Raw genomic sequence first — 23,315 nt, forward strand, 5'->3', positions numbered from 1 at the left:
AGAAAAGTTCTGACAAAATTCAAGTGCCATTTATGATAAAAACCCTTCAGCAGCACAGATGGTCCCTACCTCAATATAATTAAGACTGTATATGTCAAACACACAGCTAACATCATACTCAACCGGGAAAAACTGAAAGCACTCCCCTTAACAACATGAATAAGACAAGAATGTTCACTACTGCCACTTTTATTGAACATATTTTTGGAAGTCCTAGCCACAACTATCAGAAAAGAAAAAGAAATAAAAGGAATTCAAGTAAAAAAAATAAAGAAGAAGTAAAACTGTCACTATGATGCTACACACAGAAAATTCCGAAGATGCCACCAGATGACTACTAGACCTCATCAATGAACAGAGTAAACTTGCTGGATACAAAATATATAGAAAACTGCTGCATTTCTATACACTAATAATGATATATCAGAAAGTGAAATTAATGAACAATCCCATTCACCATCTCAGAGAAAACAATACAATTCTAAGGAATAAACCTACCTAAAAAGTCAAAAGAACTGTACTCATGAAACTAGAAGATGCTGATGACTGATACCAAAGATGACACAAACAGATGGCACAAACATACCATATTCTTGGATTGAAAGAAGTAACACTGTCACAATGACCATACTATCAAAGCAACCTTTATCAAATTAACAATGACATATTTCATAAAACAAAGAAAAACTTAATTTGTACCGAAATACAAAAGACTCTGATATCTAAAATGATCTTGAGAAAGAAGAACAGAGCTGGAGAAAATCATGTTCCCTGAGTTCAGACTATACTACCAACTGACAGTCAACAAAGTGAAAGTGAAGTCGCTCCAGTTGCGTTCCAACTCTTTGTGAGTCCCCATCGACTGTAGACTACCAGGTTCCTCTGTCCATGGGATTTTCCAGGCAAGAATACTGAAGTGGGTTGCCATTTCCTTCTCCAGCAGATCTTCCTGACCCAGGGACTGAACCTGGGTCTCCTGCATTGTAGGCAGATGGCTTTACCGTCTGAGCCAGCAGGGAAGTTACATGATGATGGCACAAAACAGAAACACAGATCAGTAGAACAGGACAGAAAACCCAGAAATAAACCAATTTACTTAGAGTCAATTATTCTATAACAAAGGAGGAAAGAATATAGAATGAAAAAGTCTCTTTAATAAGTGATGCTGGGATAAATGGATAGTTACATGAAAAAGAATGAAATTCCAACATTCTCTAACACCACATACAAAAATAAACTCAAAATGTGTTAAACATCTAAATGCAAGACCAGATACTATAAAATTCATAGTGGAAAACAAAAGCAAAATACTGACATAAATGTCAGCGAAATTTTTTTGAATCTATCTCTTAGAGTCATGGTAATAAAAGCAAAATCAAACAAATGAGACCTAATTAAATTTAAAACCTTTTTGCAAAGCAAAGGAAACCATAAAAAGAACAAAAATCCAACTTTTGCACTAGGAGACTATATACGCAAATGATGCTACCTATAAGGGATTTATTTCCAAAATATACAAACAGTTCATACAGCTTAATATCAAAACAAACAACCCAATCAAAAACTAGGCAGAGGATCAAAACAGATACTTCTCCAAAGCAGACAAACAGATGGCCAACAGTCACCTGAAAAGATGTTTGACATCTCTACTTATGAGAGAAATGCAAATCAAAACCACAAAAATGTATCACCTCACACTGGTCAGAATGACCACCATCAAAAAGTCTACAAACAATAAATGCTTGAGAGGGTGTGGAGAAAAGAGAACCCTCCTACACTGTTGGAAGGAACATAAATGGTACTGCCACTTTGGAGAATAGCATGGAGGTTCCATAAAGAACTGAAAATAGAGCTATCACATGAAGCAGCAATTCCAATCCTGGGCATATATCCAGAAAGGATGAAAACGAATTCAAAATGATACATGGACCTCAAAGTTTTAGCAGCACTATTTATACCAGGCAAAACACGGCAGCAACCTAAATGTTCACTGACAGACAAAGGGATAAAGAATATGTGGTACATATATACAGGGGAATATTGTGAAGTGAAAGTAGCTCAGCTGTGTCCAACTCTTTAAGACCCCATTACCTGCAGCCTGCCAGACTTCCCTGTCCATGTAATTCTCCAGGCAAGAACACTGGAGTGGGCTGCCACCTCCATAGCATAAAACACAATGAAGTAATGCCTTTTGCAGCAATATAGACAGACTTAGGGAGTATTCTAAGTGAAATCAGACAGAGAAAGACAAATATCATAGGATATTATATGTTGAACTGAAATAAATGATACAAATGAACTTATTCACAAAATAAACTCACCAGAATAAAAAACAAACTTATGGTTACCAAAGGGGATAGTACAGGATGGTGATGGGGGCAGGAAAGGGAGAGATAAACTAGGAGTCTGAATATTTACAAACTAATGTATATACAAAATAGATAAACAATAAGTACCTATGATACAGCTCAGGGAACTATATTTGGTATCTTGCAAACTGCTGTATACTTGAAACACCAAATTGTAAATTAACTATGCTTAAAAAGTGGAGAAGGAAATGGCAACCCACTCCAGCATTCTTGCCTGGAGGATCCCAAGGACAGAGGAGCCTGGTCGGCTGCCATCTACGTGGTCACACAAAGTGAGACACAGCTGAAGCGACTTGGCACGCATGCACTGGAGAAGGAAATGGCAACCCATGCCAGTGTTTTTGCCTGGAGAATCCCAGGGACAGAAGAGCCTGGTGGGCTGCCATCTGTGGGGTCGCACAGAGTCAGACACGACTGACGGGACTTAGCAGCAGCAGCAGCCGCATACCTAAAAAGAACGGTTAAAACAAAAACACCTCTTGTAGAGATGTTCCAAAGATGTTTCACAAGGGTGTAAAAACTACTAAATGGGGGAAGCAGTCTATGAAACAAGACATGTTGATAAAACTGAATACCCACCAGCAAAAGAATTTACTTGGGACATTATCTTACACTACAGACAAAAACGAACTCAAAATGATTCAAAGACCTAAATCTAAGTCCCAAATGTATAAAACTCCTAGAAGTAAACGTGCAGGAAATGTTTCTGGAAATTGGACCCACAATATATACAACACCAAAAGATATAACACCAAAAGCACAGGCCACAAAATAAAACCAGATATTAATAAATTGAACTATATCAAAATTATAAACCACTCTGCATTAAAGTACAGAGAGTTTGAAAAGACAATCAACAGTAAAAGAGAAAATATGTGGAAATCATACATCTGATAGTAAATGAGTACAAAGAATATATAAAGAATTTTAAGACGGACTGATCACCAGTTCCACCATAGGAACCATTCCCCAATCAACCATCCAACGTGTTGCAAATACAAAACAGAAATACAGAGAGTAACACAGAAATTTGAACTCAATGATAAAATTTAAAAATATTTACAATGCACAGAACAACAGTGCAACCAATAGCCTCATAGATATGAGAATGTGAACTTGGACAAAGTTGTCCTGGGATAAATTCCCATATCATTTACAGAGGCTAAAATATATGGTCCTTGATACACAGCAACAACACTGTCATGGTGCCCTTGACAGAGTCTCCAAAGCCAGAAAATAACCTGGAAAGACGTATCAGGCTCTCGTGATACTTTCTCTCTCATCATCCTAGAACATACTGATCACTCTACTGGATAGCATCAAGTGCTGACTTTGTACAGAGCAAGAAAATAACATTAGAAATAGTGTCTCCATCACAGTTTTCTGTTACCTACTAAATCCATTCCACAGAGACTCACCAGAGGCTGCCAATTAAACATAGGTGGATTATCACAGCAAGGAAATCAGATAAACTTTCAGACCCTCAGGAATATATTTCAAAGAAACTGAAGAGGCAAAATGATACAAAGTAAGGAGAAAGGAACATCAGGAACAGCTGACATTCCCAGACGGGGTAGAGCAGCACAAGAGTAAAACTAACACAACATGAAGGGCAGACATTACAGCATCTTGAGATGGGACCATGCGCTCAGCCTACAGATGGCAAGCTAAGAGCCTGCGAGACTCACATATGCTCCCCTCGTAGGATCTAGGATCAAAGAGACGATCTCTCTACCCACTCTTACATTTTCCTAAGTAACAACCACAGAGGATCCAATCCACCAACTTGTCCCACTCCTAAACAGAAAAAAACAGCCCTTTTGAGATACTCGTTTTTCTTTATGTGTTGTAGTTTTGGCTACTTTTACATCACTCCCCACTGTCCAGAGCTTTTTCTCATGCTCCAATGTGGAGATAATATTCAGATCAGAAACAGAAATTCTGGGACTCCCCTGGTGATCCAGTGGTTAAGACTCTGCATTTCCAATGCAGGGGGTGCAGGTTTGATCCTTAGTCAGGGAACTAAGATCACACAAGCAGAATGGTGCAGCCAAAAAAAAGTAAACAAGCAAGCAAAAACAAACAATTAGACATTCAGCATTATCAGAAGAAAGAAATCTAAAGTGCTGCGGATTTTTTTAAACCCTGAGCCAAAAGTCAAAAGGTAGAAAATAGGAAATCGGGTTTTTTGGTATTGTTTTGTTAACATTTGCCAGTGAGCTTTGTAGATAATTAAGCTCTGGGACAACCTCATATATGACATGAAACAGACACAGCATCTGAAGAGGGTCAGTTTAACTTTGCGAAGTTGTGTCATGCCCCAGTAACCAGAACTCTCAGATGAAAGACATCAGGGCCTCCCAAGGGGCACACAGGAAAAAATGCAGATACCCAAGGGCAGCTCTGGAAGGAAGTCATCCTCACCCACAGAGAGCAGGTTCCTGTAGGTCTCCAGCATCACGTCCCTGTACAAGGCCCTCTGAGCAGGGTCCAGGAATTCCCACTCCTCCTGAGTGAAGTTGATGGCCACATCCGCAGAGGTCAGTCGTTCCTGAAATGAAACCACGTGTCACCAAAAGGGCCATGAAAAGTTCTCATTTTCATGCAAAAGAGAAAAGGTAGTAGGGGGTACGGATTGACTTGGTTGAACTAACAGATCCATGCAGGGGTATCTGGAGAAATTATGCATCTCTAATTTTAATTTCTTATGCTTTTTGCTAAGACCTTATGAGATCCTCCAATTAATATGGATTTTTCATCACTGTTCAAAATCCATGAAATATATAAAAATAAAGCTCAACACTGTTGAGCTTTATAAAATATATAAAAATAAAGCTCTACCCAGTGAGTGCAACTGATTATCCAGATGAGGTACAGCATGAGTGGTGTCTTCAGAGATGACAAAGTCCACGGCACTTTTAATGGAAAGGTCAAAATTTTCAGGTATGATGTAGATAACAGCAGCAAGGACCAAAAGTGTCTGCAGGCTTCCTATTGCTCTAAATTACTGTAGTATTACTCTAAACATTAAATAAGTACTTTACAGGCAAGAACCTGTCATCAATATAATAGCTCATTAAAGAACCATCTGTTCCCACCTTAGAGAAGAAAACCTGTGTCACAGACACTCTGAGAAACTTGACTCAGATCAAGAAGGTAAGAAATGTTACATGAAGCACCCGAACTCAGAAGCTTGGGCTCAGCAACTGAAGCTTAAGCATCTAACAGCGAAGTAATACAGAGAACATTACAAGTCCTTTGACAGAGGGTTCCTAAAGAAAACTTGAAAGAAGTCGAAGGTGAGCCTCTTCCCTGCCCCTCTGTCTTCTCTGCAGGGGGAGCAGCTCTTGGGCCTCAGGCCTTCATCCCTTGAAAATGGACACCTGTGCCAAATTAGGCTCTACCCCCTCCCTGATCGGGAGAACCTCCCCCCTGTTGAGTGATCACTGTCTGCAGTGGTGGTGAAGGACTGGAGACACTGACCAATGAGAGCCACAGCAGCTTGGCAGCCCCAGGTCCCTGGACCATCTCACTTATTCTTAGCCACAGCTTCCAAACCAGTGCCATTTCAAAGGACTTTGACACAGCAGCCAAGTTCCCTGGAGCTGGAGCTGCCACAGCAGGGGTGGCTGGCTCCGGGCCTGGAATTGGGACTGTGTTTGGGAGCTTCATCACTGTTATGCCAGGAACCCTTCTCTGAAACAGTAGCTTTTCTACACCATGGGCTTGGCCCTCTCAAAGGCCATGGGGCTCTTTTGCCTCTTGGTGGTCTAGCTTATCTTCTTCACGATGTGAAGCAGCTGTTTCCACCTCCCATAGTTCTTTCTCCTGTGTCTGCCCTGTATGTTCCCTTTCCTGTAAATCCCCAGGCAATCTGGGGAAAGTGCTGGGCTCAGGGTTTGACAGAAGGAAAACAAATAAATATTGTATTAATATGAAAAAAAAAAGTCCAAGGTGAACAATGTGGAATGGCATGAAAGGTCTTATAGACGTGAATACAGAAACACAACTGTTAGTAATTTACTACTTAAAACACTAACAGGATTTTTAGAAAATTTCAACGCTGCAGATTATACTGATAACATAATATCAACTGAAAAAAAAAGGTGATATGTAGTTTTTAAATCATGACGTCTTCTACCTAAACTGCAGACTTGCACATACATGCATGCTTATCTATAAAAACTAATTGACCTGAGAGGATTCATCTTTTGACAGATTTTTTGGACAATTTTATATCATCCTTTTATTCACATGTGTTTCAGCATCTTTCAGACAATAAAAATGTATCCTTTGCACTCAGCTGAGTTTGTCAACAGGATTCTACACTAGGTTACCAAAAGAAAACTGGTAAAAACATTAAAAAAAAAAAAAAAAGAATACTTGAACTTAATTCATAATAAAATTACCATATACAAAGATATAAATTTTTATCCATTTAGATTTACATAGCAAGGCATTAACAGAAGCCAAAGACTTTCTTTGCTTTTTTTTTCCATTAATAAAACAGTGATTTGAAATTAGAAGAGTCATTAGATTATGACAAAAAAAACTTATCAGAATAGCAAAGTAAAAAAACTTCTTGGAGAATTAAAAATCATGGCAAAAATAATATGGAAAAAATATAGTTATTAAGCAAGACTATCTGAAGAAACATCATGATAGGAAGGAAATATTCAATACATTCCTTCTGAAATTGTAGTGGCATGAAAGGAGCTGTCCAGGGTGCCTGTCTTTCAGGGGCCACTAGAAGAACTAACAGGAGGGAAAAAACCAGGGCAAGAGACACAGAGTTTGTCAGAGACTTGAAACAGGTAGTACTCACAAACCTAAAGACATGGAAAGGTGAAAAGTGAAAGGATGGAAAAAGACAGTCCATCCTAAAGAGAGCAGGGGAGACTGCTATATCAGACAAAACAAACTGAAGAAAAACGAAAGTGCAATGAGATAAATATTGTATAATGATAAAACGGTCAATTTACCAAAATGCTGTAACAAGTGAAAATATATATACATCTAACATAAGATATCTCAGAAAAATGAAGCAAACATTGAACAGGCATGTACAGATCACACAGCCCAAGAAAAGCAGAAAACACATGTATCTCAAGGACACAGAAAACATTCTCTATGAGACACCACATGTTAGGCCAAAATTAACCATTTTAAGAGATTGATACCATAAAAGTATCTTCCCTAACAACAACAAAATAAACAAGAAAAAAAAGAAAATTCCTCAAATGTGAACATTAAACAACTCACTCTTACAACACAAATGGGTCCAGGAAAAAAAATCACAAGGAAATTTTTAAATACATGGATAAAAACGAAAAGACAACATTACAAAATTTATAACACAGAGAGAACACTGTACTAGAAGGAAAGTCTGAACTGTTAAATGCTTACAGTAAAAAAAAGATCTTAAATCTGAAATCTATTTTTAGACCTCTAGGAAGCAGAAAACAGAAAACAAACTAAACTCAAGTTTAGCAGAAGGAAACATGTAAATAAGAAAGATTAAACCAGGGATACAATAGAAAGTAGAAAAATATAAAAATCAACAAACCAAAAGTTGATGTTTTGAAAAAACTGTATAGGAAAACCCCCACCTTGACTAAGGACAAGAAAAAAAAAAGATTCAAATAACTAAAAACAGATATGAAACAGGAGTGATTACAACTGAGGTCAAAAAGACAAGGAAGTAGTATGACGGATAATGACTATAAATGACAGAATACAGGAGATACTGGCAAATTCTCAGAAACATACAAACTATTTTACTTATTAAGAAATTTAAAAAATTGATAAGTGTTGAAAGTGAAAGTGTTAGCCACTCAGTCGTGTCTGATTCTTTGTCACCTCATGGACTGTAGCCCACAAGGCTCCTTTGTCCGTGGAATTTCTCCAGATAAGAATACTGGACTAGAGAGCCATTCCTTTCTCCAGGGAATCTTCCGACCCAGGGATAGAACCTGGGTCTCCTGCACTGTAGGCAGATTCTTTATGATTTGAGTCACCAGGGAAGCCCATTATAACTAGAGAGATTTAAAAAGTAGTTAGAAACCTCTAAGAAAAATACAGGACCAAATACTACCAAACATTTACAGAAGAATTACCACTAATCGTGCTAATTCTGTGGAGCAAGCATGGTTCTAATAGTTTGCTGATTTCCCAAAGACACAAGAAAGGAAAACTAGAAACCAACACCCCTGATGAATACTGATGCAAAATTAAAATACTTGCAAACCCACTTCAACACACATTTAAAAGAACTGGAGAAACAGACGCAGAGAACAGATGGAGGTGGGAGGGGAGGAAGGAGAGGGTAAGATGTATGGAGAGAGTAACATGGAAACTTACATTACCATATATAAAGTAGAGAGCCAGTGCGAATTTGCTGACTGACTCAGGGACTCAAACAGGGGCTCTCTAACAACGTACAGGGGTGGGATAGGGAGGAAGATGGGAGGGAGGGGCCATATGTAAACCTATGGCTGATTCATGCTGGTGTATGGCAGAAAATAACAACTTCTGTAAAGCAATTATCCCTCAATTAAAATAATTTAAATAAATAAATAAAAAGAACTGACACCATGACCAAATGGATTTTATTCATATAAGGCAAGGAGAAGTCAACATACAAAAATGAACTAACATAACACATTACATTAACAGATTAAAGGGGGGAAAAAAAAACAGGATCAACTCGATGCAGAAAAAAAACCATTCAACAACAATTTGACAATCTTTCAAGATGGAACACTCAACAAACTACAAACCATAAATTATACGATTATCAACATAATAAATGCCATTATGAAAAGAGCACAGCAATTGGGAAAGAATGAAAGAAAGCTTTTCCTCTGAGGTCAAGAAGAAGGCAAGGATGCACACTCTGCACTGCGGTTCAAGAAAGCACTGAAACCCTTAGAGCAATTAGATGAGAAAAAGAAATCAAAGGTCCCAAAATTTAAAAAGAAGTAACCGTATCTTCTTTTCCACATGACGAAGTTTCATCAGTAAAAATCATAAAGATTACAAAAGAAACATGCTATATCAAAACAGATTCTTTAATAACTACACAAAGGGTCAATCAACCAATTAACTCATTATCAAAATTACCATGACAATCTTTGTAGAAGCAGAAAAAAACATGGTGAAAGTCTTAGAACTATTCAAAGAGCAAACAGCAAAACTCTTGAAGTAGGAAGGTGGAGGTCTTTCTATTTCAACACCTATTACAAGGTAATCAAGGTGATGTGGTACTGGTATAAAAACAGACAAACCAACTGAACAGAGCACAGTACTCAGAAATAATTCTTTGTGTATATGTAAGGTATATTCACAAGGATGTCAAGATACACAAAAGGGAAAGGACAGGCTCCATTGATCTGATTCCCAGATTTTACCAGCTGTTGTGCATACTAACACCTGACATCCACGTGCAGTTTCCTTACCCTGGTTGACAGAGAGCAGACAGCGCATCCAGATAGGCCCTAAGCATTCCCTGCTGCCCAACAGCACTGAGACCCCATTTCCAAGCCGTGGGTGAGAAGCCCTGCCCTGGACGGCGCCCAGGGGAGCTTCCTCACAAGGGCCAGGTCACTGGGTCATGGGGAGATGGGATCTAAGTGGAGACGACAGGGCTGAGGGAAGGCCTCGGGTGAGTGTGCATGTACAGGAGTCACACAGGACACTCCAGAGTCAGACACGATTAGTGAGTCCAGAGAAGGGCATTTCAGCTAGGACAGACTAAATATGACCTTACCTGAGTAAGAGCCATGCCTCACCCCTTTTCTTTCCTCTTTCTTAACTTCAGGGCTTCCTCAGGCAACACGAGTCTTCAGAGGTCTATCATGAAAGTTGAAAACATGCTGTTTAATGCTTACAGTCAACACATCCCCTTCCTGAGCCCCAACCACACACACACAGGGAAGCCCTCACCATGAGGAACAGACAGTCCCCTGTGGCCACTCTCTCAGGAGGGACTCAGGACAGTCAACTTCCGCAGAGAGACCAACATGGGACTTTCCCACACTTTCCCTTAGATCACACTCCCCTCCTGGTGAGGCCTCATGTACACAGCAGCAGGAGGCACCTCCACTGACCAGGCAATCTCCTTCAGGTCACACAGCAGGCCCTGATCCATCCCCACTCAGAACAGAGCATCCCCTTCTCAGGCCAGATCTCAGCCCTCAGGACTGGGAGGACTCAAGAGTCCTGATCCTCAGTAAGGGATCCAGACTGGAATCAACTGGGGCATCTTAAACATTCTCAAGCTGTGGACCAACACAAACTATCTGAAGGGGAATCTCTGGTCAGAGGGTACAAAACGTGTGTCGGGAGCTGCATTAGGCATTACTGAGAAAATGTAGGCACGGCCCCAAGCCCCTCTTCTTGTCCTGCAGGCTCAGACCTGGGATGAAGGAGTCAGGGCTTGTGATTCTAACTTGTTTTTTCTTTCCTTGGTTGAGTTGACTGAAAAGAATGTTAAGGTGCTTATTGTCCTTGAAAGGAGCATGAGAAGGCACAAAGCCTTCTGCAGTTGTGCCCAGAGAATAATCCATAAAGTTAACCACTGACATTTGTTCAAGGATCTTTACAAGAGTGTTCCAGGCTGAGCACGTAGGCCGCAGCTTGAGGCCATGGGAAGGATGGTTATCTGAAATCTAATTGTTTGGGAAATGTTTATGGCAACGGAAGTTTGCCAAATTTAGGGTTTAGGAATAATTAAGAATACTTAGAAGCTAAAAATTTAAGGAATGTGGTAGTGCTAGCATGTTTTACTATAGCTTATACATTAGGAATTTCAGAGATATTAATAGCTAGAAGCCTTTTTAGGAGATAGTGAACTTACGATGCTAGGGGCAAACACGATTTAAAAAGATAATAAATAAACTGAGGAATGTGGTATGCAGCTCAGACATTAGCATGAGTTACGATATAATCACAAATTAAAGTAAACAGGATTCTGAGAGAATCGATGAAGCAGAAACTCTGTTTGAAGGGCAACAAGGTTTTATGGAGATAATAAATCTGGGTGAGGGGAAACTGAAAATGCCAAACCTCTGACTTAATGTTTTTCTCAAAGTATAAAAGAGAAGCTAAAGCTTGAAATAAACATGTAGTCCCGTACCTTGAGTCAGAGGCTGCATCATTCTCCGCCGACACCGCTCATCTCTTCAGGATGATTCCCTGGCTGCTGGAGCTGGACTCTGGCACGTGTATGCAAAATGCGTCATCAATGAAACATGAAGCCTGGACTGAGCACCATTCAGAGGAGAAAAGCACCCCCAAACTCTCTTTTTCTTTCCCAGCCTTACTAAGGTGTAACTAACAAAAATGGTATAAAGTGATCATGTGATAGACTCATACACTGAATAATTATTATAGTGGAGTAAGTCACACTTCCACATATAACTACACTGTTTTATTTCTCTCTGGGTGAATTTCAAGGATAAAGAAACACTACCGGCAGGATGCAGTACCTCAGATCCCCAGAACTCACTATTTTACAACAGAAAATCTCCACTCTTTGACTACCAGTGCCCCATTTCCCCCTCCACCCACCTCCTGGTAACAGCCTTATTACTCGATGGCTCTATGAGTTTGACAATTCTAGTTTCCACATAGTGTCTGTCCTCCTTTGTCAGGCTTATTTAACTTGGCACAATGTTCTCTAGGTTCACTCATTCTAGCATAAATGCAGGATTCTTGATTTTTATATTTATATACAGAGAAAAAATAGTTCATGAATATACAGTATATAATAAATATTTCTATACTACACTTTTGTAACCTATTCTTTTGTCAAGAGACATCTGGGCTGTGTCTATGCCTTGGCTACTGCAAATCCAGTCACACTCATGGGACTGTGGACATATCCCTGAAAAACTGATTGCTTTTCCTTTGGATATCTGTCAGAAATGGGTTTGACAGACTGTAGGCCTGTTCTATATTAATTTGTTAAGGAACTTCCATTTTATTTTCCAACATAGCAGCACCATTTACATTACCAACAACAGTGCAGTTAAGATTACATGTTTTCTGTACTGTGCTGTATGTGTGCTTATTTTGGGAGGGACAGGAGTGGATAACACAGAACCCAGCCTGGCAGCAAGATAGTTGCAGCTGCATCTTCTAGAGGACAAGCCTCCAGGCTGCAGATCACTGTGGCATCGCTGCCCTCTGATTTTTTGGAGCCATCCTCCCCGACGTCACAGGACTTTATGACTCTTCTCAGGTTGGGCCCAGAGATTCCTACCGAGCAGGACCACCTTATAACAAGCATTCTGTGATCTTAACCTAGTGCTCCTATTTTCCCAGCGGGACTGAAACAAACTTGCAAACTTTCATGGTGTCCAACAGAGTGTCCAGAGCCCATAATGAGCCTCTAACCCTCTTATACAAACACAAAGCATCCCAAGCCCTGATAGCTCATGCATGAGGCAAAATACAAAAGAGGACACCCAAGGATCCACAGACACAAGACACCATAGTTTCATTTACAGAGAGTGATCCAGGTCAAACATTGAAATCTCCAAAGACTATGAAAAAGAGGGATAATTGCAATGATGCACATGGCCCACTGAGACCTCAGCATCTTCCAAGGAAACACTCCAGATTCTCTTGGTATCTTCCCAAATGCACATGAACCTTTCTGCACTGGCAACCCCAAGTACACAATGATACCAAAGTTGATGCATAAAAATGACCTGAGATTTTCCATGTTACTCTACGGTGCCTGCCTGCTAAAAGAGCCAACAAAAGCCTGGGAGTGGAGTGGATGCTGGGGGCACCTGCTAGAACCAGCTCCTCAAGCCCAAGGCTCCCATCCTCCTGCACCCACAGATGCCTGCGGGCTCAGCCCAGGCCACATTCTAACAGTGGAAAAGACATCTTTTGGCTGAATTCCAAGTCCTTCATTGCTGCTCACGTGTGGTCACGAGTTGTCAAATCAAACCTGTGCAGGCAAATGTCAGCCTCAGCACTGCTGTCCTGGGGAACACGAGCTCAGGCAGTAGAACCTCAAACCACTCCATGCGGGCTCTCCAACAAACCAGCTTCCTGGTGCTCCAGCCTGAATGGAGACATTCTCTTCCAACAGATCCACACACCCCTTGTCCCTGCAACTACACTTGGGATGGGTGCACGCTCCATTCACTGAGCTCACCTTGATGCCCCCAAGTACTGCCACAACCATCCTGCAGACCCCACCAGGCTCCCTCCGCTTTCCCCATTTGTCTACCTCTCCTCTCTGATGACTGGCCTAAGGAAGACTAAAGCACACAGGGGTTTCCTAGCAAAGGGGATCATAAGAGGAGTGCCCACGAGCTACCACCCAAAGGACACTGCACATGCAGTATGAAAATCAAGAGACTGGCCCTTCTGGGAAAGTCTGCCACCACCTGGGGACATTATGGAGTCCACGTACCAAGGCATTTGAGATGAGGAAGTCTCAAAGGAAGGGTCTCCAGGTCTCACTCTCTCCTGTTTTCTCCACCCACACCTACTTGGAAGATATTCTAGCTCTTGCGGGGCACAGGGGGCAGCGTTTCCTTCCTGCCTCATTAGGTTTTGGATTTCTGCTCATCCTCAGTGCACTGAAATCACAACGCTGACACTGAGCACATGAACTCCTAGATGGCAAAGCTGCTGTCCACGATGGTGACTGGTCCTGGTTGGACAGAGCTTAGATCTGGGGGCTGCAGAGGATGAAACCCAGCAGACGAAACATGGGGACATCTTAGCTCACCGCTTGAGGACACCAGTTCTGTAGGGCTTTTCAGGACTTCCTATATTTCTTGGCTCATCTTTTGAGTAATTAAGTAGTCACATGGGGTAAAGATCAATTACAGCTGAAATGTCCAGAACATGGGAAACATCTTCATCACCTGCCCTGTTCTCTTGGTCTTCCCTGAGGATTATTCAGCCCAACCCATAGTCCTGTCATCTAAAGACATTTCCAGTAACAGGTACTGCAGCCACGCTGGGAAGAAGAGGAAAACTATGAGCCCTAAAAAGAGGGGAACCAGGAAGGACTCATAACCCATGAAGAAGGGCATTAATTTCTGCTGATGGCAACTGATACAGAGGCAATAAACCTGGGTAACATGAGAGAAACTGTTAGGAGGGGATGGGGAGACCTCTCTGAGCCTAGACTTGAAGAGTGACAAAGGGCCTGAGGCACGGTGACCTGAAGGTGAGAAAAGGAACTACAATGTCAGACAGAAATGGTTTTGGTATTTGGAAACAGAGAAAAGGTAAATGAGACCAGGACAGGCTGAACCATGAGCAAAGGGTCAACTCCCAGGATGAGGCTGGAGACACTGACAGGGCCCTGAGCTTGACAGAGGGTTGTGGGGAAACAGTGAGGAGTCAAGCTTTTGACCCAAGAACAAATGAAAGCCAGTGGAGGTCTGAACGTCAGGATATAAAAAAATCTCCCTTCAGATTTAGCCTTATTCATAGAAGTCATCTAATTCTGAGCCTGTGATCCTGCCTCCATTGTACAGTTTTCCTTTTCCTTTTTCATTCAGGGAGGACTGGAATCTATTTACAATTCTGATTACCATGAGAAACTCCCTCCAAACCAGAACTGCCACACAGAGACACACAGCCAATTTGGCTAATCATTTCACGGGTCACTGTTTTTCATGCTCAGAGATTCCGGTCTAGTCTCTCATCTGCATGTTACAAGTGGGACCTGAGGGAAACATCTTCATATCACCACACAGCTCACTTTTTTTCCACTGATCATCGAAAATGGAGAAAACAGACCATTAGACTAACCAGTTAAATTAGGTGTCTTTTTTTTTCTCTTTTTGAAAGGAAAGAATGAAGCACTTCGTTGGTTTTATCATGTTAAATGTTCTTTTATTTTCCCATTTCTCAAAGAAATGCCTTTAATTTCACAAGATCTAATGTCATACCTCCGTCATTCTCTGGTAAAGAGCTGAGACCAGAAATATCCATTTGTGTGTGCACACATAAACACATACACACAATTCATGTCTTTGGTAAAACCACAGTTGAAAATAAGTCTATTTTATTACAAGATGTGGAGAGGGTAACAGGCAGAAAGGCCAGGGGTCTCCAAATGGAGGAAATAGGCTGCAAGTGTCAGACATTTTTATCTCTTTTAAGCGGCAGGAGGAAACAAACTGGGTCTCCAAAGGGAGGAAATAGGCTGCAAGTGTCAGACATTTTTCTCTCTCTTAAGCAGCAGGAGGAAACAAGCTAGCAATATTTTTTTTCCTTCTCTATACAAATCTAAAAAGACATTTCTGAATCAGGACTGAAGGTGCCTGGGAGTCCCCACACAAGCTCCTGTCCTAATTACACCTGAGGAACCCCAGGTATTAATAACTGTGGGGGGCCAATCCATCGATTTCCTTTTAGATACTGGGCAACTTACTCCATGCTTACTGAAGCCCCTGGCCCACTTCCTTCCCGATCCATTTCCATAATGGGACTGTCTGGACGAGCCAAAGGGTATTATTTCAGTTATTCTTTGTGTTGTAACTGAGATTCTGTGCTATTTTCACACGAGTTTCTGATTGTGCCAGAGTCTCCCTCACCCCTTTTGGGGAGGAATATACTGAACAAGGTCCATGCCTCTGTTTTCATAAATATGGAGCCCTCCCTTTCTCTCCCTCTAGTTGAACAAAATGTAAATCCTAGAGTATGGGCTGATGGAAAATCTGTGGGTCAAGCACTAAATGCTATTCCTGTAGTTGTCAAGCTCAAAGTCCCACTTATTTCCACATAAGAAGCAGTATCCACTGAAACCTGAGGTTAAGGGTTAAAACACATCATCAAAACTTTAAAGGAGCAGGGACTATTAGTTCCCTGTAACAGTCCATGTAACACTCCTATTTTGTGTATAAAGAAATCAAATGGTAAATGGAGACTAGTTCAAGATTTATGAATAATAAATGAGGCTGTAGTTCCTTTACACCTCATGGTGCCTAATCCTTATACTCTACTGTCTGAAATTCCTGAACGAGCCAAATATTTCTCAGTAATTGATTTGAAAGATGTTTTCTATTCTGTGCCTTTGGCGGAGGAAAGTCAATTTCTATTTGCCTTTGAAGACCCTACGCAGCCAGCTTCTCAGTTAACCTGGACAGTTTTCCCCCCAGGATTTCGTGATAGTCCTCACTTATTTGGACAAAGTTTGTCACAGGATCTACAAAACTTTAATACCTCTGAAGTGGTGGTGTTACAATATGTAGATGATATTTTGCTCTGTGCTGAGACAGAGGAAGCTTGTTCAGGAGCCTCAGAAGATTTCTTTAACTTTCTGGCAGGCTGCAGTTATAAGGCATCAAGAGAAAAGGCTCAGCTTTGTCAACAATCTATTAGATATCTGGGCCTAATCATATCAGAAGGGACTAGGGCCATAGACCCTGAGAAAATTAAACCCATACTAAATCATCCCCTACCTATTGTTGTAGCCACATGTTCCGGGAAACAAACTCACTCAGAAGGACAATGCAGATAATGGAGTGCAGTTTACTACACCAGCGGGCCCAAGGCAGTGTCTCCTCTTAGCCAAGGACCCTGACCAGCATTTGTGAAAATCTTTTATACTCCATGTGTACGTTTCTGAACCCACCATTCCAAATTCCTTAAGACTTACATAAACCAAGGGAAATACAATCCCAATAACCCCATCATTCATGTGCTATGTGCTCAAACAGTCAAACAATTAGCCAATAATCAATAAACCCAAGGTTACACTCCAATAGATACAGAAAAATTTATGGCCTGTCTGGAGGAAGGGGTGATTAGTATATGTTTTCTCTTAGGCAATGAGTAACCTAGATATGACAAGGTTCCCCTGTCTGGTGGGGGTCTTATCCTGTTTTCACAGACACTAAACACAGAGTTCAGAGTCCATTGGAAAGGTGGCTGAGCATGATCAGCATGAACAGACCTAAGATGGAGTCCAGACCCTATGAATTCCTTCTTCATTCCCCCCTCCTGATGCTCTTAACTCATTTTATGAGCATCATTCATAGGGATATATTGCACCCTGGCTCTCCGACCAATTTGGGAGAATGACATCAACCTTCAGGTTACAAAGTTCATAATACATTGTAAAATTCAGGGTCCACAAAGCAGAACTATCAAGGCAACTGTAACAGTGTTAAATACAGTTTTCCACCAATTACCCTTCACCCGAGATAGGACCGAAGTCCAGAAAGGAATGTTTTTATTTGACATTGTTTTTACCTGGTTTTTCATGTCATCTAAAGCAGTCGATACATTGCCAGATAAGTCAGGAATGTATTCACAACATTCAACCTTAATTATAGCACATGTCCCTCCTTGAGCAGCTGTGAGTATGTCCAAAGCCATTCTATTATGAATTACTGGTTTTCTCATTTGGAGTTGCTCTTTTAAGGCTTGGATGGCTTTTGTTCTATCTAGGAGGACCTGTTTTGTAAAATTAGTCAAGGCCTCTACTTCAATCATGGTATCTGTTGTCCCTATAGAGGGTACAAATAAGGCAGCAATATACTCATACCATTGAAACACGGATCTTGTCCACCTAGCATGTAAATAAGGTAGATTTACCGGTTGTTGTAGGTTAGGCTTTTGTTACACTGGCATTTATATCAAATGTAACCCCATGACCCAAGTCTATTGACATTGGGATCTAAAAACATTGGGATCTGGGGCCCATCCCTCGAGCCTCTCTGGGAAATCCCTTACCAGGTTATTCTTTCTTCTTCCACAGCTGTCAAAGTGCCAGGAATTGATTCGTGGGTACATCACACTTGAGTTAAGAGGTGGCACCCTGACCAGAACTAAGTGACTTCACTTTACATCTTTACTTGCTATGCTCTACTTTGTACTTTTCAGACGGGCTTGATAATCTATGTGAGCCTACTTCTGCTGACTCCAAAAATCCTGAGTGTGCCGTTTGATCCTCAAGACAATGCCTTCCTGTCCTGGGCTCACTCCTACGCTGCATTCCACAATTGGTCTAACTGCTGGGTCTGCGGAGCGCTCCCCTCTTCATCATGAAAGGCTTTTGTGGTGGACATCTCCACTTCAAGAAAAAGACTTTCTCCAAGTCTGCGAATACCTTCAACAACCATCATATGTGATGCCTCTTCTTCATCTGATGACCAACCCTAAAATGGACTGGTGCAACAGTTTGTACTTTAACTATGGACATAATGTGACATATGGACAAATGGTTGTGTTAGGGAAAGCACACTGATTGAAACCACCCACCCTGGCCAGGCACCATAGTAACTATGAGCATGAGTTATTTTATGACAGGAGATCCTGATAAGGATTATGGAACTAATGAACCACCACCAACCTGAAGAGTTCGGGAAAGGTCGAAAGGAGACATGGAGTGTCTGTCCACTTCCCAGAATCCCTCTCACTAGCATCCATCTTGGCTGAGCCATGCATGTGCCACCAGGAAAGACTCCGAATTAGAATGATTGGCCAAAGACCACCCAGAAACTAATCTCATCACCATAAAACCCAAGACTGCAACCCACGTGGCAGAGCAGTTCTCCTGGGTTCCCTTACCCTACTGCTCTCCACCCAGGTGCCCTTTCCCAATAAAATCTCTTGCTTTGTCAGCACATGTGTCTCCTCAGACAATTCATTTCCAAGTGTTAGACAAAATCTCAGTTTCAGGAGCTCTTGAAGGGTCCCCCTTCCTGCAATAGTTGCTCAAACTCCTGCTACTGCTGCAGCTGCTTCCAGCTGCTATTTGGGGACCCTGGATCAGACATCTTCAGTATGAGGGTTAGGAGAATATGTTGCCTCACCAATTTAAGGACAATGCCCCTTGTCAGCTGGGAAGCAGTTATGGAACAAGAATGATGCCCCTTTTCCCTAGGCAACATAATTCTTCTAAAAGAAAAGGGGGGACTGAAAGGGTAACAGGCAGGAAAGCCAGGGTCTCCAAATGGAGGAAATAGGCTGTAAGTGTCAGACATTTTTATCTCTCTTAAGCGGCAGGAGGAAACAAACTAGCGATATATTTTTCCTTCTCTATACAGATTTAAAACGAGGTTTCTCTTAACATACTTGTTGCCCTGATGACTGTTGCACCTGAAGTTAACTATTCTCAAACCTTGAGTTAACCAATCCATTTTTCTTATGGAAATGTTTGTCTTAAGTTATGTGAATGGACTATGCACTTACCCCAGACTCTGTCTTCAAGTCAGTTCCGCCTAATGGCTGAGAACCTACTTCACAAACCAGTACATTATACTTAGATATTGTTCCCCTAATCTATGTAAACAAAACTATTTGTATGGTAATTTGCCCTTCTACAAGATTCAAGTTAATCATTTTATGGCCTGGAATGAATCATCTGCTGCCAAGATTATCCCAAAATGCATTTTATGGATGAGGGGCCTGGTGCCATTCTGAGTTTTAAAACCTTCCTTTCCTTCATTAACAGACTGCTAGTGACTATAACGGGCTTCCCTGGTGGCTCAGAGTTTAAAGTGTCTGCCTGGAATGCAGGAGACCCGGGTTCGATCCCTGGGTCCGGAAGATCCCCTGGAGAAGGAAATGGCAACCCACTTCAGTACTCTTGCCTGGAGAATCCCATGGAGGGAGGAGCCTGGTAGGCTACAGTCCATGGGGTTGCAAAGAGTCGGACAAGAGTGAGTGACTTCACTTTCACTTTCACTTAGTGACGATAATGGCACCGCACTCCAGTACTCTTGCCTGGAAAATCCCATGGATGGCGGAGCCTGGTAGGCTACAGTCCATGGGGTCACTAAGAGTTGGACACGACTGAGCAACTTCACTTTCACTTTTCACTTTCATGCACTGGAGAAGGAAATGGCAACCCATGCCAGTATTCTTGCCTGGAGAATCCTAGGAACAGAGGAGCCTGTTGGGTTGCCGTCTATGGGGTCGCACAGAGTCGGACATGACTGACACGACTTAGCAGCAGAAGCAGCACCCCCCCATTCTTAAACCTCTTCCACCTCCCTCCTCACCAGATCTCTCTGGGTTGTTCCAGAGCACTGGCTTTGGGTACCCTGCTTTGTGCATTGAACTTGCACTGATCATTCTATTTTACATATGGTAATTTACATGTTTCAGTGCTATTCTCTCAAACCATCCCACCCTCACCTTCTCCCACTGAGTCCAAAAGTCTGTTCTGTACATCTGTGTCTCCCTTTGTTGCCCTGCATGCAGGATCACTGGTACCATCTTTCTAAATTCCATATACATGCATTAATATACAGTATTTGTCTTTCTCTTTCTGACTTATTTCACTCTGTATAATAGGCTCTGGGTTCATTTAACTCATTAGAACTGATAAACGAGGTGACACTTTTGCTAAGTATGGCACAAAATAGTCTAAGATGACTTACTACTTACCAAAGAAAATTTCAAATGTATGAGATGAAGGGAAGAAAGCACTCAGGCAAGGAATGAATCTGAAAAAAATTTGAAAAAAAAAAAAAAAAAAAAAACCAAACAGAATTATTTTTAATCTAAAAATCTGGTGTCAAAGTTTAAAAAAATGTGGAGAATAATCATATTTAGAAAAGGATGATAAGACTAGAATACTGGAAACTAAAAAAGCTTATTTCTGAAGTTAAAAATGAGTACAGAAACTGAATGAATTAAGACCTATTCCAAGCTACAAAAAGCACCATACATAAAGAAAGGAGAAAATGTGAATCCGTTTTTTAAAAAAATTGTTCCTTTAAAAATGCTACCCAATAATGATACAGTGGATAAGAATCTGCCTGACAATGCAGGGGACATGGATTCTATCCCTGGTTCAGGAAGATCCCACAAGTACAAGCAACTAAGCCTGTGCACAACTACTGAGCCTGTGCTTTAGAACCTAGGAGCCACAACTCCCGAGCTCAGGGCACAGCACGGCCAAAAAACTTCATTAAAACAAAAAAACGCTACCACAGAGTGACAGTCTAGAGTCAGTCATTTCTTGCCCCAGGTCTCTTCTTCCCTGACCTCTATTTTATGATAGGACAAGGGAAGGGGGTCACTCACACCTCAGTGAATCAAGCCACTGCCCCAGGCTCAACAGGGTTTGCAAATGAAAGTCATCTTCTGCCACAACTAATAAAACAAGACACAAGCCTTATAGACAGGAGTTTTGAAATTCTCATCCTCCTCTGTATAACTAAAAAAATCATCTGTATCCAAATAACTGGCCACACCTGGATCGAGCCTACCCCTCTGTTCACCTATCTCCCTATTTCATCTGGGTCTCAGTGTCTCTTTTTCTCCCCCTCTGCTCTCCTGCTGTTCCTGTCCTATTTCCTCTCTCACATGTGTCCTGTCCCAGGCTGCTGCAATTCGTTTCCCCTCGAAACGCTCTCTCTCCAACCTTCCTGAGTCTTTCAAAAATCCATACCTATGTCTGCCTCTTTCTTCCCCCATTTCGGCTCCCTCTCTGCGCTCCAGATTACTCCCCTCCTCTCGCTGTGACTCTCCCTTCCTCCCCACTCTCTGGCAGGCCATGTGGCTATGCTTCCTTCCAGCCCTTTCTTCCTCTGCTCCTTACCTCTTCCTCTGCCAGCACCATGATAAAACCGGCCACCTCAGACTGAGACTTGAACCCATGTGGCGGGACTCCAAGCGGGTGAAAACAAAACTCGGGACTCAAACCCGGCCAAAACCCAGTTAGGGGCTCTCGACCTCTGACGCCCCTCATCGCCCTTCGCCTCCCCGCTCCCATCACTGAGACAGGGCAGTGCTCCCTATGCTGTTTCCCAGTCCCTGGAGATCTGGCTTTCTAATTTACTAATACTTCTCTGTTTTACAGCACTGGCTGTCACATGGCTGGCCCAGGTCACCTACCCTACGCGGGGTGAAGGAACGGGCTGACGGGAAAGGGGGGCCTGCGGGGCAGAAGGACCGGCCTGAGGAGACGAGAGGACAGAGGGGCTGGGAGAGAGGGGGCTCAGGAGCGGGCGGGCTCTCCGGAATCCCGGGACCAGGCAGAGGGCGCAGCCTCTCCGCGAGCGGGGGCGACGGGCTCTGCCTCCAGGGGTCGAAAAGGTGACTCGGCGGGGCGCGACTCCAACTCGCGAGAGAGGGCTTTACTTGGCGAGGCCAGAGATTAAAAAGGGTTTTAAGCAGGAAAATGTCGCCAGAGGCGGTGTCTACGCGCACCGAGGCCCGAAACCACCTCAGAAACACTTAAAACCCAAACGAAAAGATAACTGGGCCGCAGCGGCAGCGTCTATCCGGGGCCGAGCACCGGGTGCCAGGGATTTCAGGTCGCTGAGAATTCCCACACCATGAGGACGAGTGAGCGGGGCGGAGGTGGGGGTTGAAGGGGTGGCGAGCTCTGCAAACTTACTCTAGAAGGAAGCTTAGGCGCCGCTCGGGGAACTCGGCTCCGCGCTCTCCAACTTCCGACTCTGTGAAAGGGCTTTTGTATTAGAGCTTCCGACCAGGAGCGGGAAGAGCAGCCGCCGTGCGCACTGCTCCTGGGAGCGGCGGGCCGCGGAGGGGGCGGGGCCTGTTACCTTGACAGCAATAAGTTACCGTCTGTAACACTGCTCAGGTAAAAGTTCCAAGTTATGTCGTAAGACGAGATACTTCCTCTTAAGGCTAAAAGGGTTTATTCTCAATAAAAGCTGTTTTTCACAGCATGTTGTGCTCAGATCCTGCTAGTGAGGCTGAAGCAATGCAGGGATCTGGGAACTCGGGCAGTTATGAGACCAGTCTCTATATTACAAATACAAAACTCTGCCCGGATAGAAATGGGCCATTCCCTACTCACACCCTACAAAACAGCAAACTTAGCATAGTGCTGAGTTCAACAAACTCAGGGTTAGTACCTGGGTGTCTGAGATGGAGGACTTAAGGGATGTGATCATTTGGGTCACTGAGCACAGCCTTCCAAGAGCAAGACACTTTAAATGATGATAAACTGCGTTATTGTTTCTTTTATCCAAC

At 42.4% G+C, this 23,315-nt stretch overlaps 1 long non-coding RNA gene and 1 pseudogene across 1 annotated transcript; one reads left to right on the forward strand and one right to left on the reverse strand.

Annotated features, from left to right (window-relative positions):
- LOC108638034 lies at window positions 4,578–22,842 on the reverse strand. The gene is made up of 5 exons (XR_001919557.1): window positions 22,714–22,842; window positions 20,754–20,812; window positions 11,506–11,584; window positions 10,138–10,220; window positions 4,578–4,920 (listed from the first exon to the last, which is right to left on the reverse strand). It is a non-coding gene; the product is annotated as an uncharacterized LOC108638034 (long non-coding RNA).
- Window positions 5,724–6,660, forward strand: LOC108638032 (annotated as a pseudogene).

The sequence above is a fragment of the Capra hircus genome, chromosome 18, assembly GCF_001704415.2.
Source record: "Capra hircus breed San Clemente chromosome 18, ASM170441v1, whole genome shotgun sequence".
NCBI classification, from domain to species: Eukaryota; Metazoa; Chordata; class Mammalia; order Artiodactyla; family Bovidae; genus Capra; species Capra hircus.